A 6,039-nucleotide genomic window follows, 5' to 3' on the forward strand; every position below is an offset into this window, starting at 1 on the left:
CACTAATCTTTCACATGGAAAAAACCTTGAGGAAATAGAGTTATGCATTCATGATCTGTGCCTAAATAGTCTTGAGTGATCATTTTAACAGTTTCTAAGACTCCTAAAAGCTTTGTGAGAAGCTGTTGAACATGGGGATAAAAACCAAATCTGTGCAATGAAAAGCAAATATAACTGAATAATAAATATATTTAGAGTTTACTTTTTGATACATGCAAAATTGTTGTTTCATTATTGTATTGCTGAAGTGACTGAAGCTGAATCAAGGTCAGAAAGGAGCATCACCTACTGTCTCTTTTGCTTGCGTCAAGCTGTGGCCTTACATTAGTAGGTAGGTTGTACACAGTCTAATGCAGATGGCCCTGTTTTTTTACATCCTTCCCAGTTACCATTGATGCCACAAAGGGGTGGCAGTTTCACACTGCTTTGTGCTGAATTGCTGTGTATGTTGTCTTGAGTAAAGTCTGTCCTGCTGGAGATGCATTCTGTGTCATGAGGTGTTTCCTGCTGTCTTGCAGTCCTGGCTCTTCTCTTGTGCAGTACACTCTGACTAGGCTCTTTTAGATTCCACATAAGGAGGGCTTAGTGTGTTATTACCAAATTTATTTATTTGAAGACAGGATTTTGATTTAGCAGACTGAAGTAGCATGGACAATACAAGCACAATATAACAGCTGCAACCTCCAGCTAGATCACAATACAAACGAAATTCCCATTATGCTTACTGTCATGATGCTGGGTATCTCCAATCACCAGGAAAAAATGTGTTGGCTGAAGTGAGCTCAAGTCTCAAGTAGCTCTCTTTAAAGCTCATTTTGTTGTTTTTGTTTTGTTTTGCTCTGAGTCCCATAGGCACGGTAGCTGTGGTGAAAATCTGAAGAACCAGTGCCTGTGCTCGTGTCCTCTGAGCTGTCTTTCACTGTAGTAGTTTGTTGATCTGTCACAGCTTTGGGCATGGAAATGTTCATGGCTGCATTCAAGATGTAATTTTTAATCTTTCTTGTAGCATATTTTAGGCCAGTGTAAGGAGAAAAAATGGTGGAAATTGCTGGAGAAGACTGTGCTGGGGACTTTGTGCACCAGCCATGTCCTCAGGGTGCTATGCTGTCCTTGCCTCCTGGCCTTGTAAGGAACCTCGTGCCTGGTGAGAGTGTCTGAGCAGGCACTGCTTCCGTCCTTGGGGGCTGACACAGTCTCACTGCTCTGAGCAAAACCTAGAAAAAGGTGGCAGCAGGCAGGTTAGTGTGGGAGGCAGAGGAAGAGCCTGCAGTGCCTTTGTGACTCTGGTGTTATGGTTACTAAATCACAAAGAGAGAGGAAAACACAGCCCTGCAGTTAGTTTGCCTGCTAATTTAGAGCCACAACACTTGACATCTTCACGCTCTACTCTAGGCCAGCAGCCAACTGCAGAATAAAACCTAGTCAATAGTTGTCATTTTCTATTTATTTCTCATCTTGGAAGGCTGTACCATTGGTGTGCCCAAGGAGCTGCAAGCAGAAGAGAACATGGAGATGATGCCCCCTCATTTGCCCTGCAGTGGGAAGCAGCGGGTCACCCTTGTTGGTCTTGGGCTGGATGGCATCCAACCCTATCACAGAGTGGCTGCAAGCTGCAGGGAGGCACTGAAGTGATGTTGCAGTATCAGGAATTGCCTCTTGGACATGCTGCAGCACCATTTCAGAGTGGGATCTCTGAGCTTGTGCTGGAGCCACTGCAGTCTGTCTACAACTTAACTGTGCTGGGGAGCCCAGAACTGGACTTGGCACTCCTCACATGGTGTCAGTAGCACTGAGGGTAGAGGAAGGACAAATTCCCCTGAGCTGCTCTCAGTGTACTTCTAAATACAGCTGAGGATACTGTTGGTCATTTTGGCAGCAAACCAGTGTTGCTGACTCAAGCTCACCGTACTGTCCAGCAGGACCTCACAGAACTTCTCTGCAGAGCTGCTTGTCAGCTGCACAAGTCCCCACCTGGTGCACAGAGCTACTTCTCCTCAAATGCAGGACTGTGCAGTTGTCCTTGATGTGCTTCATCACATTTCTCCCTGCCCAGCTCTGCATTTCTCCTGTTGAGGTTTGACAAAAGTGCAGCACAACTGTCTGCTGCACCTTCCTCTCCTCCCACTTTTATGTGCTCTGCAAACTTGCTTGACTCTGCACTGTCACCTCCTGCAGGTCACTAATGGAGAGGTTCAACAGCTTTGGATTTGTTTTGTAAACAGTTTTTGGCATTCTGCTCAGAAATCCAGGCTGACTACTCCTGAGCACCTTCTAATTCTGCATGCCTTTGGAAATGCTCTCCAGGAGCATTTTCTCCAACATCTTCCAAAGGATTGCATAAGGCTGTAGTTGATTCATCTTCTTCATTACATGGTTAGAAGGCAGGGCTGAGAGTCAGTCATTTGCAACCTTTCCTACTCACCTCCACCTTTCAAAGAACATTGAGAGTGGCCTTGCAATGCCACCAGCCTTCACTTTCCTCAGCACACTTGGATCAAACCCATCTGGCCCCACAAACCTGTGTACATGCAGGGTGTTGAAGTATACCTTAACCCGGTCCTCTGTATTTTATACTCCCTAATCTGGTATGCAGCAGGTATCTACTTATCTACCTCAACATTATCAATTTTTCTCTGCCAGCTTTCCCTCCCCTTAAAACCTGGTTATGTTTTTCAGATTCTCACCATGGCTGCCATGCTCACAGGAGTCAGAAGTCTGCTGTGAGCAGCAGCTGTGCAACCAGTGGTTCACACGATTTCTGCTGATTCCTCTTTGGGCGCAATGGAGAAAACCACTTGGGGGTCCATGCTCTTCAGCAATGCCCCTCAAGCCTGCTAGTTACACTTGATAACTCTCAGGTCACCCTTGGCTGTGTCTTTGGTACAGACTTGAAAAAACAGCACTGTATAGTAGGAACCCAGATAAGCCTTGGTAGCCTCTGCACAACATTCTCAGTGAAAACCGCAGAAGAAAACCTCCCTAAATGATAAATCTGATCAGCAGAGTCGTGGACAGCAGTGTCCTCTATCACTTGTCACTTCCTTCCAGTTGTTTTAAGTGGCTCACATGCACCTAGGAAACCCCTTTCTGTTGGTCCCGACAAGGCTGGGACTCAGGCTATGTGGTTAGAGCTATGATGCTTAAAGTTCTGCACCTCTGAGCTACCAGCAATTGCTGCTTCTGTCAGCAAATTAATCTCTCCTGAGTAAGATCTTTGTGCAGAACTAGAGGAAAAAAGTTTCTGAGTTTAATTTTCTGTGTCACAACATGGGAAACACTATGCCCTGTTCTCTTCAAATCCTTGTATGTGAAAAAATGATGCACAATAATCTCTTTAAGCAACTTCTTAAGGTGAATGCATGCATAAATGAAGATTGTTTCCTCTTCTGATTTTCTCTCCTCTTGTTTTTTTGCATGTTTTTTCTTCAGTAGAAATTTGCACATCCAATAACTTGTGATTGAACCATAAACACCCCTGAGGACTCTCAGAGGAAGGGGCTTAACAGCAGAAGGAGTTATCTGTGTTCTTCATCTTTCCCAGTACTTAGCCATCAGATATGGGAGGCATATGTGAGGGACATTAGAAGTGGACAGAGAAAACATAATTTTATTTTAACAGTAGAGAGCTTGGGCCTTCGTCTGCTTTAAATGTTGCCTCATATTCCTCCCTCTGTATTAGAGTGACTGACTACACTTCTGACTACAAAGCTCTTCTGCTTTGAGTTGGATTCGATGCATTGTATTTTCACCGTCTTGACTCACATGGGTATATTTGATCAGATCTTGCAAGGTCTATGGGAAAATAACACCACTACCTTACCTCAGCTTCAGGTCTATGTGTTTTACATGCCAAAGTTAAATCTTTGCACTGATTCCATATCTCTGCAGGACTTGATGAGAGCAATTTGAGTAAGGAACAAAAAATTCTGGTGAGTAAACCTGAGGGGTAGTCTGTAGGGTGGAATCACCTAAATGTGAAGGTAATGTATTTTGAATCAAACCTTACTTCCTACTGACAGCCTTTACAGAACACATCAGCTTCGTTGACTTAATGCAATCTGGAAAGCTTAATTTCTAGGTCAGTTACTGTGTATCTGCTTGTGATGCAAAATACTTAGGTATATTTTTTGCCAGAGCCTGGGACTATGGATTCTTCTCTTCAATTTTCACAAAGATGTTCCTACAGAACTTTTTCATGTGAGTTTACCTGAGCCTTTTACAAAAGGTATGTTTAATACGTCCACTGTGATTTGTGAGGCAGCTTCTTTGGGAAGATTTAAGTGAAATTCTGCTCAAGCACTATTTTCATGAACAAAGACACAAGATGCTTTGTCCCAGCTGGAAAAGTGGTGAAAGTAGCAGCATTTACAGCAAGCTGCAAAATAAGGAACTGATTTTATTTTCTACTGCTGCTGAAAATGCTTGGAAGTAGATTCAGGGGAGGGACTGTTGGTGTGTTCTTAAGGCTTAGACACTCTGATCTGAAGTGTGTTACAGTTTTCTACACCCATAAATTTTGTCTGCTCATAAACCCACAATTGCTTTTGGTGCTGGTAAGGTTAAAAGTGCAATCCTTGTCAAGCTAAATAGACATTTAGGGAAGTGAAGCATGCTGAAAAAGTGAGGGGCAGATGAGAATGCCTGCCTTTATCTGAGAAGAGTGGTGAAAAAGGATATAGTTCCTGTATTACAGAATATTTTGAGTTGAAAGGGACCCACAAGGATCTCTGAGTCTAGCTCTTAAGTGTATGGCCCATCTGGGGACCTTGTTTTTAGGGCTGCAGAAGTGAATCACAGTAGTTCATACTCAGGTTGTTACAGTGCTTTTGTCCCTGACCCATATGTCACAATTCTATAGGAAGCTTTGCAAGGCTCTGGAAGTGAAAAAAAAAAGGCTTAAAAAAAAAGAAAAAAAAATTTACATCATTGTAAAGGCATGATGAAAGTCAGATGCAGTCAGTGGAAGTGTCAATCATACAGAAAGAAGAAACCTTAAGTTTAGTTCAACTGACCACTGGAAGGGAGCAAATCACTGTGTTCATGGTCCATGAAAATATGGTTCATCTTATAGTGATGGAACAGGCGTCTGAGATACTTTCATAAAAAGAACATACAAATAAACATCTGACTCAAAACATGTGCTTCTCTCCCCATTGGAAGGCAAATGGAGCAGACTCGTTGGCTATTCATTTGAATTCAACACCAGAAAGGCGCAGGTCAGTATACCCCTTCCGCTTCCATAAACATGACCATGTTGCTATAGAAGATGTTCCTCTCACAGGACCATTTTAGCCACAGGCTCCTTCATATGTGTGGAGAGGAGTTTTTATTACTTTTCACAACAGCAAACATTGGGTTACTAATTTTGGGAGTATGTGGCTCCTGGAACAGTATCTTTTAGACATCAGAGCAGGAAGGCCACCACCCAGTTCCCTGCTAAAGTTCACCTTGGTTTTTTGCAGTCAGTTATTAAACCAAGTGAGCACTGAAGAAATGGAAATTAAGTGTATTGGTCTTTTCTGCCTGTCTTACTGGAGTATGCCCAGGCTCTGGGCAAATTTTCTAATCCAATGGGACCATTCAAAGTTCACAGAGTGTTGAATAAAATTTTATGATGTTTAAGACAGACTGATCATCTGTATTACACCTCTAGAGTTGGACTTGGGAGTTACAGCTTTCACTCTCCCCATCGCCCTGTGAACCTCTGCAGAGTCTTGCCCCTTTCAGTGGGGCTCTTGTTCCAAAGAGAGGGTGCTTTGAGCAACTTCTTTTCAGGGATATTTTGATCAAGAGTAACAGTTGCTGTGATTCAAATACAGGCCCTGTCCTCCACAGACCATCACGCTTCCCAGACTCTTCTTGCCAGACAAGGCAAGAGTCATAGAGGTCTGTGAAGCAAGGCTTGTAGTGTGAACTTCCTTGAAAGTGTTGTTTCAGAGGAGAGTTTGGTACCCTTTGTTCAGAAGATTGACTCTGTACCTGCCATTTATCTCCAGCTGCAGGTAACCCAGAGTGTTTCAGCTCTTCCGTACCAGTACT

This window comes from Coloeus monedula, assembly GCF_965178545.1.
Source record: "Coloeus monedula genome assembly, chromosome: Z".
NCBI lineage: Eukaryota > Metazoa > Chordata > Aves > Passeriformes > Corvidae > Coloeus > Coloeus monedula.